We start from the raw sequence: 14,124 nt of genomic DNA on the forward strand, positions 1-14,124 counted from the left end.
TAAAGTGCCAAAAAGGTGAGAAGCAAGAACAATGTCCCTTTCCTGTCAAGTGATTTATGAAGACAAAGAAACTGAGAGTGTTGTCACTGACAAGGCAGGTTTACTATGAGCTCCCTCCAGAAAAACAGGCCAAAACATATCTTGTATTCAAACACATTTGCTGTTTTTAGCTCCAGGCCTCCCATTTCAGTCATGGAAGGAAAATTTGGAAGACCAAATTTCTAGTTCTTCTGCCACTGTACATCTTACTATGTGACCTTGGGCAGGTCAATTAACTGTTCTGGGCCTCATTTTCCATATAAAGAGGGGGCTGAATTAGATGATATCTAAGGTTTCATCAAACTCAAAAATGCTCTAAGTCTATGGTATATAATCCATGATTCTACTCCAAAGTGTACAAAATCCAATAAGTAAAATTAAATCTTGAAGCTCATTTCACTTTTGAACTAATGATAATAATAATAATAATAATAACAACAACAACAACAACAGAAAACAGGACTTGAATGAAATCCTTCACTAAGCTACCTTCATTAAATGTCAGATTTGTTTTGTATAAATATTCCATTAATTCAAAGTACTGTTTCTTCGGTAACAAGTAGGTGAATATCAATAGCTAAGACTAAATATCATTCCATTCCAACACAAAGTCCCTCATCCTTACATATACACTTATATTCACATATAATACTATAATCCTCTGGAAACAATACATTACTATATACTCATTCACTATTTTGAGTGTAAACTAGAAAGAGAGATATTAAAATGGACTAACACCAAGATAATGGCACTTCCTTCTTTTTGGTAATGTACCCAATGAAACAAACTATAATAAGAATTTTATTATTTTTTGGCCAAACCTATGATTTCTTCAGTGTAGGGAATTTCTGGGGTAGAAACTTTCAATCAAAGCATTCACAAGCACATCTCTAAACTTCATCTTAGAGAGTTGCATTGGGAACTCTCAAGGGATTGTGAGAGTTTAAGTGACTTGCCCATGGTTACACAGCTAGCATATATTAACAGGCAGATCTTGCTATGTCTAAGGCTGTTTCTCCATCCGTTACATCACTTTGCTTCTCATTAATTTCATAGACACCAATCAAGACCCCCTGTTTTGCTTTACTATTTCTATAAATCTTAAGCACTTTTTGAGGGAGGTGATGGGGACAGTTGGAAGAAGGGGCATAAAAAGAACAAATTTATTCATCTTTGATTCAACTTCCTTCAGGTAGAAGAAAAAATAATGTCATTTAAAAAAGTTCCTGCCAATTTTAATACATTCATATAATCAGTTTCTGTATTATAAAGATTTCTTCCCCTACCCATGTCATTACAGGCAAAATATTATCCACTATAGTGAACTCTAGTATGTAGTTTTTAAAAAGTTAATGAGTACATTGGTAGAAATCACAGTCACAGCCTTTAGGAAGCTGAAGATGAACTACCTGGAGAAAAGCTGAACTTTAAAAAGTTGGAAGCACTCTGATCCAGTAAAATGGTAAGTGATGTCACACACAAGCAACTCCTTCTAATCCAAGTTACTGGAATCCTTAGGTGGTATTTTTGTCAATGTATTAAGATAATATTTAAGTGGGGGAGGAGTTAAAGGGGATGAGAAATAGCTACTGGTGAATTAGAAAATAGATCTGGGAATAAATAACTTGGTTTAAGTCTCCTTTTCTTTCCTATTCTGTCATACAACAACACATAACCAAGTACTACTATTACAGAAAGCAACTGTTACAAATACTTAATAAATAATAAAAGTGGGCTTTAAAAAAAGGATGAGCAGAATTTCTTGGTAGTGTAACCTTTTTTAGAAATATATTAATAAAGCAATATTAGAAGTTATGCATTCAGATATGAAAATAACTTATTGTGTGTGTGGAAAACACACATCTGTGTACATGGGACCTTTCTTTATAAGTTTTAATGTGATTTTACCTGTAATGTTTCCATTAAAACATTCCCAAAGTCATGAAGTAAGTACTTAAGTGAACTATGATCACATGGTTCATTAAGATTCAAACATAGGTTTTCATATTTCTTCAGAGCAGAAGATTCTATACTGCTTTGGATGGCCCATCACCAAACATATCAAGCTATACAATAGTGAAGAGATTGTAAAGTACCAAAGTTTTTCATGTACTGTGAGCCAGTATCAAAACAACTCTCCAACTGTTAGCACTTCCAGCCTATAGTCTTTCAATCAGCTGTTCAGTCATGATGAACCAATATGAATTGAGTTTATAAACCAATCTGGATAAGAAGCCCACTTGAGTGGCTGGTGCCAGGACACAAAGGTGCAAGTAGGCTATAGAGCAGAATGGAGGCCAGTGGAAAGCCATTCTCACATCACTCAGGTCAGTGACATTTTTCTGCTGAAGAAAGATTTTTCCAACATTTTCTCCACTAAGGGTAAATTTTCTTTCTTTAGGGATTTGCAGTGTCCAATGTGCTTCTTTGGCTCCACAAGATACTAGTGTGGAGCCCCAAGTCTGAAGTCTAGGAAGCAAACCAGGTCTTCAGGCTCTCTAGGCAGCAGTTAAGTGTTGGGGCTCTTCCAGCCCAGCTATCCTACCAGACTCACACTTGTGGTCATAGCCCTCACAGACAGAACAGGCAGATGCCTCTTCCTCTACACCAGGAAAGCTCATGGCAGGTGAAGAAGGTGGTGAATCATTACTGGGGGACCCCTGCTCCCTGGCCATAGATTCCACCCAGGGCTGCCTAGTCTCACTCTGAAGCTGGAAGAGGCCACTGCCAATGGGTCTCCACTTTTTTCTAGGAAGTACAGTACAATTTTGGAAAGTGGCAAAGATAGTTTAGTCCAAAGGAAAAGGAGCAGCAGAAGAAATAGAAACATCAAGAAAACATTACAGAATTAAAATAGCTTAAAGGAGGATTAAGAGGGGGGAAATAGGTTAAAAAGAAAATACTCCTTAGGCTATAACTGGGAAACAGTCATTCAAAATGAGATTAGGGAAAGAGACAGAGACAGAGACAGACAGAGACAGAGAGGGAAAGAAAGAGACAGAGAGGGAAAGAGAGAGACAGAGAGATTCATGGCCTTAAAAACTTATGCATTTTTTAACAGGCTAACACAAAGAATGATTAAAACTCATGAAAAGAGATAAATTTGATCTCACAGACAAATCTAAGTCTTATCCCATAGAACATATATCTGAATTATAATTAAGGAAGAAGACACTTAAATTCAAAAGAAAAAAATAAACAAGGTGGCAAAGATTGTAATATTGTTTATGAAAAAAGATGTGTAATGTAAAGAAATCTATGAATAAGAATTGGGAATTAGGTGGAGGGAATTTGGATGAAGGTCAATGTTTGGAAAAATAGTAATATTGACATGAAGCTATGGGATGATCATATGGTGGGAATAAAAGATAAGCAGTTGACAATCATACCTTTGTCCATGTGAGAACCTCTTAATGTCAGATGAATTTGAGAAAGGTGCCCAGCATAGTGAATTCATGGCAGGACATGGAATAGAGTTATGTAGGAAGGGGAGAAATGACTAAGTTATAATATGAATTTTTGGAGTACTCTGTTATACATATGAGATGACAAATTCATTTGACTTTTTAAGTACAGTTTCCTCCAAGACAAGTCAGTCTAACTTCATTTTCTTTCTTGAAAAGGTAGCTAGATTAGTAAGTGAGGGGCATGTGATTGAAAGATAAAGTATAAAGAGTTTTTAGCAAATATTTGACAAAATCTTTCATGCTATCTTTTTGGAAGATAGTGAGATGTGGCCTAGATGACATGACGATTTGATAAATTCTTAACTGAATAACTGGACCCCCAAAAATAGTCATTGTAGATTCTTTTATCTATGTCAACTTGTGAACTATCTCTAGCAGTGTGCTAGAGTACTAGGGATTATTGCCTAACATTTTGCTATTTACTAGTTTTATTGATGGTATGAGGGAATGTATTAATGGCATGCTTATTCATTCTGTAGGATACTAAATTAGGAGAGATAGCTAACAACACTGAATGAAAATCAGTACCAAAAAATACCATGAATATTGAAAGATGAAATATCATTGGGATAAATATAAACTCTTACAGTTGTTTACAAAATAAATGATCCTGGACTAGTATAATTCTAACTTTTCTTAATAATGAGTTCTTATAATAAGATTCTATAGGATCTCCCCAAAGAATAAGTTCAAACTTTTAACAAATAATGAGTATTGTATACAACCACTCTTAGAAAGATTTCAAATGCTTTGGTTTTATGTATTTTTTTTGGGGGGGGGGAGATTAACAACCATCATTTTAACATAGCATCTATCTCCTTTTTAATAATCCTTCATTCGGTATTCATTCATTCATTTATTCATTCTACAAGCATTTATTGAGCATCTATGTTCCACACACTGTGGCAGAGACTGGAATATAAATGCAGGGAAAGTCCATGTTGTTCCTACATAAAGAGACTTAAGATTTCCTTTTAGTTCCCTAATAATATGACTGAGGCATCCTTGGGAATTGTCTCATGTATTGGATTTGCCCTATTTGGAGTTGAAATTATGTCAAATATGGTCATTGTTTCTAGCCCAATGGAAATAAGCAGAGTAAATTCAAATAATTCAAATACCCTGGTAACTTCAGGGTATTTATTGTTTCTATTAATTAGGACTTAGGTACATATTGCTTTCTGGTTTACATGCATTACCTCTGATTACATGCATTATTCTGATTATATGTTTTACCTCATTAGAGCCACACAATAGTCCCCATGAAGTAGACCATCTATACCCCATTTTATCACCGTTTTATGGAATAGGGAACAAGTCCAGAAAGAAGTAGCTTTCCTAAGGTCAAAGAGTTGGTAAATGGTGCAGATGAGTCTAGGGCTCCATACTTCCTCAGTCTGGTTCTCTTTGCACTGTATTTGTATTTGGAGAATGGTGTTGGTGTGGATGGTGAAGCAGAGACAGAGAGATAAGTGATAGGAAATAGGGAGGGATGGAAGAGGGAAATAAAGAAATAAGTGGGAGAGAGAGAAAGAGAGAGCCTACTAAATTCATGCATGTTCTTTACAACATTCCTGAAACAGACAAAGTAGACAAAGAATATGTAAATGCTTGCTGTATGTCAGGTGCTATGCTAAATATATAATTTTCTCAGGTCTTGTGATATCATCTTTGTAATAAGGTGTCATTAACAAATGTTTCATTGTATATCCTCACAACAGCCCTATTGCTTGCTGAATAAATTGGGTGATCATCACCGAGATGTGTGAATCTAGGAAAGCACAAAGGAAAATAATAGAGGATCATTCTATTCAGCTGGTTATCAGAACTTTCACATTATATTGCATTAAGGAGGTAAATCGTGAGAGTACTTCAGGATGACATCTTGTATTTTATTGACTACTTATCCTGCATGTTTCAAAAGGTTAAAACATAAACTGTGCATTAGCCACAATGTCAGGACTGACAGGAGAGACCAAAGAACATGACTTCTTTTCCTTAAGGATATTTAGGTTTTTTTTTGGTTTGTTCCTAAAAAGCATTATGAGATGTGCCAGAATAATCAGTAACCAAGGAAACCAGATTGAGAGGAGGTCAGAACTATCACTGAAGTCTAGATTTCCATGTCCAAAGTAAATTTCAGCACTGAATCATTATATCCTAGCCTGAACTGTCCCTGCCCTTTGTGATTTCTTTAAGGGACCAGTCTGTCAAAATCCAGACCCATGAAATGTGAACTCTGCTTTCCTCCTTGATATGTATAAGGAACAATTAGCTTAGAATAATGATGTTTGCTGTTGTTGTTGTTGTTGTTGTTGTTGTTTTTGGCTTTTGATTTTTTCAGAATTCTTCTATCACTTCTGTATGGGAAGTAAGATTGGATGTTTTTGCTTTCTGCTGTTTTGTTTTTCGGGAAGAACAGATTTTCCTTGGTTCCCAGCTTGAGGGAAATCATTACAGAAACCCACCACAATGCTATTTTGTCTAGAAGGCATTTCCCTGCTGAGATACTCTTCTATTCCAGACATGGATTTATTTCTCCAGTTGCTCTATGAGTCTGTCCTTCACAATGTTAGTTTCCATTAGGACTTGACTTAAACAGCATTCTCTTGGGATGCCCCTAAGCTTTGAGTGAGCTTTCGATTCAGAATCTAATGTGCTGTCGTTTGGGCAGCCATCCAAATTGGCAAGTTCTATTCCCAGATCACTTACCTTCACTTTCCAGAATAGAACCACTGGCCTTCACCCTAGTAAGGTTCAAAATTGAACTTATAAACTATTATAAAGATTAGCTTTATTTTCTAGACAGAAGGTGATCTATTATGTATTTTATTGGCTGGTTTTTTTTGATACTTTTCCAATAATATGTAATGACTTAAAAAGTGTATTACTTTCTAAATTCCTCCCTAGTGATGTTATTGGTTCAGCTCTAGGTGAATTCAACTAAAATTCAATTCACCTTGCAGTCAATTCATGAAATGATAGTCTCCTCAAGAATACAGCCTACACTAGGTACCTCCACTTCTCTTCCTTCCAAACTTTGAAACTAGGTTCTATCCTCATCATTCAACTGGAAATGTTCTCTCCAAAATTGTCAGTCATCACTTCATTTCCAAATTTTGTGGTCTTCTCTCAATCCTCACCCTTCTTCACCTCTCTACAGCCTTTGATACTATTGATCTTTCTCTTAACCTGGATGCCCTCTCCTCTGTGTCTTTTTCATGACATAAATCTCCTGATTCGATTCCTATCTATCCTCAGTTTTCTTTGCTGGCTCTTCATACATGTCATGCTCATTAATCATGAATATACTCCAAGGTTCTTCCCTAGACTTTTTTCTCTTCTTCAATACTGCCTTGCTTGATGATTTCTCTAATGAGTTCTAGACCCATGTGACCAGCTACATTTTGGATATCTCAAATTGCATATCTTATCTTAAACTTAAGGTGTCCATAACAGAATTCTTTTTCTCTATCTTAAAACGTTCCTCTCTTTCCAACTTTAAGCTTACTGTTGACTGTTAACTGGGAATATCACCATATTGGCAACCTCAGTGTTCTACTTTACTCCTTAGTCATACACTCATTCCCCACATTCAATTTCTTGTCATCTTGTTGTTTCTGTCTAATGCTTTCTGTATGTCTCCTTTGTATTCATATAGCTGCCAGCCTGGTATAAGTCCTCATTGTCTCATGTCTGGACTACTGCAATAGCTTTCTAATTGGTCTCCTTGCATCAGTTCTTGCCCCAATCTAATATGGCAAGGTAACCTTCCTAAAGCTTAGGTCTTACCATGGTGCTCTCTTACTCAGTAAACTCCCATGGCTCCTTATCATCTCCAAGGATAATTTATTTTTCATTAAAAGTTTTCATAATCTATCCACTTCCCAACTTTCAGGTATTTTAGGGGAGATGAATATGATTTTTTTATGTCAAAGACATGATGACATTTGTTTTGCTCCCTGTAGATCTACCAGTGTGATGTTTTTCATGATTGAAAATCAGAGTATAAGCTATCCAGTACTCTATAGACTAGTCAGTCTTAGTGACTGAGATGGTAAAATGTCAAGGCTGCTATCAGCCATCCAGTGGATCACTCATGATGAGGAAGATACAACTTAAATAGAAACTCTAGGATTATTTTTTTCTTATACTTGACTCTACAATCCAGTTATAATGGTCTGCCTGCTGGTCGTCGCCCAGGGTACTCCATTTCTTCACTCTCTTTATCCCTGTATATCTCCCATTCCTGGAATGTTCTCCATCCTGACTTGCATATCCTGGTTTTCCTGGATTCCTCCAAATCCTACTCGCTCCCTCCAAATCCCTTCCTTTTGACAATATATGTTATTTGCACTATATATGTGTATACACATTTATACAGACACACATATACATATATACATATACATGTATGCTTGTATGTGTATGTATATGTGTTGTGTGTATGTGCATACATATAGATATGTATGAATATATACATATACACACATATATGCATGTTTGTGTATATTTACATATATACATATACATGTGTATATATACATGCATGTATATATTTGCACATAAAATTAGGTGGCATTGTAAGTAGAACACCAAGAAGTCAGGAAGACCTGAGTTCAAATCAGGCCTCAGACACTTATTAGCTGTGTGACTTTGGGGAAGTAATTTAACCCAGTTTGTCTCAGTTTTCTCATCTGTAAAATGACCTGGAGAAGGAAATATTGAACCACTCCAGTATTTTTGCCAAGAAAACCCCAAATAGGGTCATGAAAAGTCATATACAAGTGAAATGACTGAACAACAAATATATAGATATACATACGCATGTATGTATGTATGTATGCATGTAAGTGTATGTATGTAGTTCTATACATGTTGTCTCTTTCTGAGACAACATGAGTTCCTTGAGAGCAAGAATAATTTTTTAACCTTTTTTTTTTTAAATTGCTAGCACTTCAAACAGTACCTGGCACATAGGAAGCCCTTAAAAAAAAAAAACCTCTCATTGGTTGCTTGTCTGATTTTTGACTAACCCTAACTCAGAAATTTTGCCTTAATTTAATCTGAACCTTAAACAAGTAGTACTGGAAAGTCTAATATTATTAGAATATAAATTATATTAAAATAGCTCTTATTGGGAAAAACTCCAAAATGATGCAAAGAGTTTTAACCTACTATCATATACTACAGAATCATTTGATAAATAATTGAAATTATGAATATAAAATTGGGTTAAAGTGGTAGGCAGTTTGGTATATAATAGTCAGAAGATGTTAGATCAAATGTTGGCTGCCATTTACTGGAATCAAAGGACCTCAGAATTGAAAGAGAACTCAGGAGGTATCTCTTACCTAAATCTTGAATGTCCTTTACAGCATTACCAAAATGTATCCTTTCAGTAATGGGGAATATATTACTTTATAGGGCTGCCTGCTCCACTTTTGGATGGCTCTAATTGTCAGGAAGCTTTTATAATCTAATAATCATCATCTGCCATCCTATAACTTGCCTCCATTGGCTTTGTGGGGTCAAATAGAATAAGTCTCATACCTTCAAATATTTAAAGATAATTTGTTTTTATGAGTATAGGCAAGTCATTTAACATCTATGAGCCCTAGTTTTCTCATTTATAAAATGATGGCCTCGAAAGTCCCCTCCAGTTCTACATTTATTATCCTATTAACCTATGGTCATTCATCCTTTTCTCCCCGGTCAAGTGTCATCTTTGACAAATTAAAGATCCTCAGTCCCTGTGAGTGATTCTTGCATGGCCTAGTTTTGTATGGCCTATCTACCTTGGCTTCCTTTCTCTATGGTACTTCCTGCTTATCAATATTCCTCTTAAAATGTGCACTTAGAATTGCAAATAATAAGAACAATAATAAAAACAATGATAAAACATTAGCATTCATGTAACTTTTTAAGTTTTATAAATCACTTTTTTAAATATTGTCTCATTTTATCCTATCAACAACCATGGGAGGTAGGTGCTATTATTATCCTCATTTTACAGATGAAGAGACTGAGGGTAGATGGAGATTAAGTAACTTTCCCAGGATCATACAGTTAGTCAATGTCTAAAGGCTAAATTTAAACTAGGGTCTTCTGGCTCCAGATTCAGCATTCTAGCCAACATGCCACCTAACTACAGATGTGTTCTGGCCATTTTGAAAAAGAGTGACATTAGTTTTTCTATTAAAACAATATAATTGGTTTATGGTTCATAGATGACTCATCTCACTGCTGATTTATACTGAACTTGTGATTGACTTAATATTTTTTCACAAAACTTCTTTCTAGCAATGCCACCTGCATCTCTTATTTGTCTACTCGATTTTTTTAAACTCAAAGGTCAGACTTACACAGTACTAAATCCTTTTATTATTATCTATTAAATTTCCTCTTACAAAGTAGATGTCTATTGATTGTGAAATAACTTAACAAATTATGATATATGTATGTAATGAAATATTTTTGTGCAATTAAAGACAAATAAGATGAATAAAGAGAAGCATGGAAACACATACAAACTGATTTAGACTTGAGTAAATGGAACCAAGAAAGCCATATACACAATTACTACAACAATATAAATCAGGGGGAAAAAACTTCATACAATCTAAAGCAAATGTTGAAGAATTATAAGGAATAAGTGGAGTCCTAAATAAGAGATGAATGAATAAATGAATGAATCATTTGCTAAGCACTGAGTATGTGCAAAACACTTAGTACATTTTGGGGATACACATATAAAAGTAAGATAGTGCCTAGTTTTAAGATATTCATGTTCTAATGGGGGAGATAACACATATGGAACTTTTCATCTGCAAATCAGATGAAAAGGTCCCTGGGACCTTAAGGTGAAATAGCAAAGCAGTATAATGCTACTTCTTTAATTCCATTTCCACTGATAAAATATCTCTTTCTGATGTTGAACAATTTGATAATGCCAGGGATTTCAGCAGCAAGAAATTGGTTTTCTAAGTTCTCAGTAACTGGGGCTGTAACACCTATAGCAGCACTTGCCAGGCTGTCATCTCCATAGGGATTGCTTCCCAGATGATGCCAATGAGCAATGGATTGGAAACATTGCTAAGGTTCTTGAGTCCATGGTCATAGTCTGTATCCACAGGGGTCTGAGTGGAGATACTGATCAAAGTGGTGTTAGTAGTTTTACTTAACTGGGACATGTTGCCTTCTGTTTTCCCCTCAGGGTACCTTGCTGCTTGAGAAAGGTAGACTTGTCTGCCTCCTGGATGGCAATTTGTAGAAATGGCCAGCCCACGCTTCACAAGTTACTTCCCTGGAATATAGCAGTGATGGATAAGCTGGAAGCAGAGCCAGTGCATTAGGGGTTTTCCCCATTCCTAGCCATCTTCGGTTTATCTACTTATTGGTAGCAGTGGATCAGCAGTTGGTGCTAGTGGTGACAAGGAAGGTAAACCCCTTCTCTACAATGATATCTGCCCTCTATGATATGACCTGATATGACAAGAGATGATATGATATGATATATGATAATGCATCCCTATCCCCATAACATAGTAGAGATGGGAGATCCAGAGGTGTTTTATATTGCATAGATTTTCACACACATACACACACACATATACATATATATGTATGTGTGTACAAATTCATATACATATTCTGATTTTTTTTCTAAAATATTTTTTGTTATATGGGTTGACTTGGGAGAGGAGGAGAAATACTGGGTAAATTTTGGAAACATATGTAAGATAAATAAAGATATCAATAAAAAGCATGTTTTAAAAATCCTCTTGCCACTTCAGCTTAACATGTATGCACATATGCTGTGTGTGTGTGCACGTGTGTGTATGTGATTAGAGTAGTTTTCTCATTATGTACACAGGTTTGGGACAAATTACTTTTAACTTCATTGACCTGTTTCTGACCATCCACCATTCCCAATTTGAGTTACAAATAACTTGCTAACTGAATGTCCTATGATCTTCATTCTGAAATACTCACCTACCTCCTCCATCTTGAGAAATAAGGTTTTCTTTTGCCTTTGCAAGAGTTTAATCATTCCAGTAATCTGTTTTGGCCTCTCAGGATTGCTTACAATATTCCTCTAGTCGATTATTTATTTTCTTTAACTTGTAATTTCCATGAAAATTTGTCCAGAATGTGCCCTTAACCTACAAAGAATAATCAGTTATCAATTACCTACAAAAAATAACAGGAAGAGGGAGGTACAAATGATACGTATAAGGTAAAAATTAGAATTGTAAGAGGTTTTAGGGTTCTTCTAGCTGAACCCTCCCTTATTTAACAGATGAGGAAAGGAAACTGAAGTGAAAAGAGATGAAGAACTTGTACAATATCAAACAGACAGTAAGTGTCAGTATCAGGATTTGACTCTAGGATTTCCTTACTCCAAAGCCAGCACTGTATTCACTACACTGTAATATCAGATAGTTCATTTATAATTTTTTGGTACTTATTAAAATTATTTTATTTTCAATTCACAAACTAAAACAAGCATTTACATAACATGGTAGAAGGGGGGAAAAAGATTATTGTACATGAAAGTGCTAATCTACCATGTTCACCTTACTATTTCCTGCAGAAATACAACAAAGTTTTCATGTAAATTTATTTTTCCCCCTTTTCTTTCTTCCCTCCTTGAGGCCCTGCCCTAAGGATGGCTACCACTACACATAAGTAGGTATATGTGCATGTATGTATGTATATGTACATATATATGTATATATATACACACATATACACATACAGACATATACATCATATGTATATACATTATTCTATACATGCTTCTATTTATCAGTTCTTTCTCTGCATGCAAATAGTGGCATCTTTCTTTCTATGACCTTTATTTTTAATTTGTGCATTTATAACCATCAAAATGACTTATTCATCATTAAAAATTGTTCTTAAAACAATTGCTGTTACTGTACACAATGTTCTCTTGGTTCTGCTCACATTGCTCTTCATCATTTTGGAGAATTCTCTCCAGGCCTTTCTAAGATTGTTGAGTTCATCATTTCTTACAGCACAGTAGTACTCCATCATAACCATACACCACAACTTGCCCAGTCATTTCCCAATTGATAAGAATCCCTGAAATTTCTAGTTCTTAGCCTCCACAAAGAGGTCTGCTATAAACATCCCATTTACATTCAGAGTTATATTACTTACAAATTTCCCTCCATCATATTTTAACTCACTATTTTCTTCCTCAGATTCTGTTTTTACCCTATCTCTGTTATCTTATATTCTTTCCCCACCCCCCCCCCCCAGAGTCTCTGGCCATCCCCTCCCTCAGCCTCAACCCAAATCCCAATACACACACCCACTAAAGTTACTCCCTAACCCTATCACACAGTCTTCTCACCTCTTTAGAAGTTAAGATTTCCAAACCTCTTCAGATCTACACTGTGTTTCCTCTTCAACCCAGATGAAGGTAAGGTTCCAACACTACCAGCCCTCCACCCCCACCTGTTTCCTCTGCATTAGTTCTTCCTTTCATGCCCCATTTTATAATATAATTGCTCCCTTTTATCTTTTCCTACCTAATTTTGCTTTTTAGAATCACCTCATCATACACAACTCAGTCCCAACTTTTCTTTTTTTAATTAATTTATTTTGATTTATCAATAATCACTTCCATATGCTTTCGAGTTTAAAATTTTTCTTCCCCTTCTTCCCCACCACCCTCCCCAAGACAGCACACAATCTAATATAGGCTGTACATTTATGTTCATATTAAACATATCTTCACATTAGTGATGTTGTAAGTAGAAATTAAAAAAAATAGGAGGAACCATCGGAAAGAGGAAACAAAACTCAACAGAAGAGAAAAAGAATAACAATTTGGCTTCCATAGTTCTTTCTTTGGGAGTGGATAGCATTTTCTATCACAAGGCCTCTGGAGATGTCTTAGATCCTTGTATTGCCAGGAAGGGTTAAGTTTATCAATATTAGTCATCACACAACATGGCTGTTATTGCGTACAACGTTCTCTTGGTTTTGCTCACTTTACTCAGCATCAGACCATACAAGTCTTTCCAGGTTTTTCTGAAGCCAGCCTGCTCATCATTTTTTGTAGCACAATAGTATTCCATTACATTCATATACCACAACTTGCTGAGCCATTCCCCAATTGATGGGCATCCTCTCAATTTCCAATTCTTTGCCACCACAAAAACAGCTGCTATGAATATTTTTGTACATGTAGGTCCTTTTCCCATTTGTGTGATCTCTTTGGGATATAGCCCTAGAAGTGCTATTATAGCTGGGTCAAAGGGTATGAATATTTTTATAGCCCTTTGGGCATAGTTCCAAATTGCTCTCCATAATGGTTGGATCATTTCACAACTCCACCAACAATGCATTAGTGTTCCAATTTTCCACATCTTCTCCAACATTTATCATTTTCCTGTTTTGTCATGTTGGCCATTCTGATAGGTGCAATGTGGTACCTCAGAGTTGTTTTGATTTGCATTTCTCTAATCAATAGTGATTTAGAGCATTTTTTCATATGACTATAGATGGCTTTAATTTCTTCTTCTGAGAACTGCCTGTTCATATCCTTTGACCACTTATCAATTGGGGAATGGCTTGTATT

The 14,124-nt window shown here is 35.6% G+C and overlaps 1 pseudogene; it reads right to left on the bottom strand.

Moving 5' to 3' along the window:
• Positions 1-2,185: 2,185 nt before the first annotated feature.
• LOC114038467 lies at positions 2,186-2,717 on the bottom strand (annotated as a pseudogene).
• Positions 2,718-14,124: the final 11,407 nt, after the last annotated feature.

The sequence above is a fragment of the Vombatus ursinus genome, unplaced genomic scaffold, assembly GCF_900497805.2.
Source record: "Vombatus ursinus unplaced genomic scaffold, bare-nosed wombat genome assembly UNPS02011154.1, whole genome shotgun sequence".
Lineage (NCBI taxonomy): Eukaryota > Metazoa > Chordata > Mammalia > Diprotodontia > Vombatidae > Vombatus > Vombatus ursinus.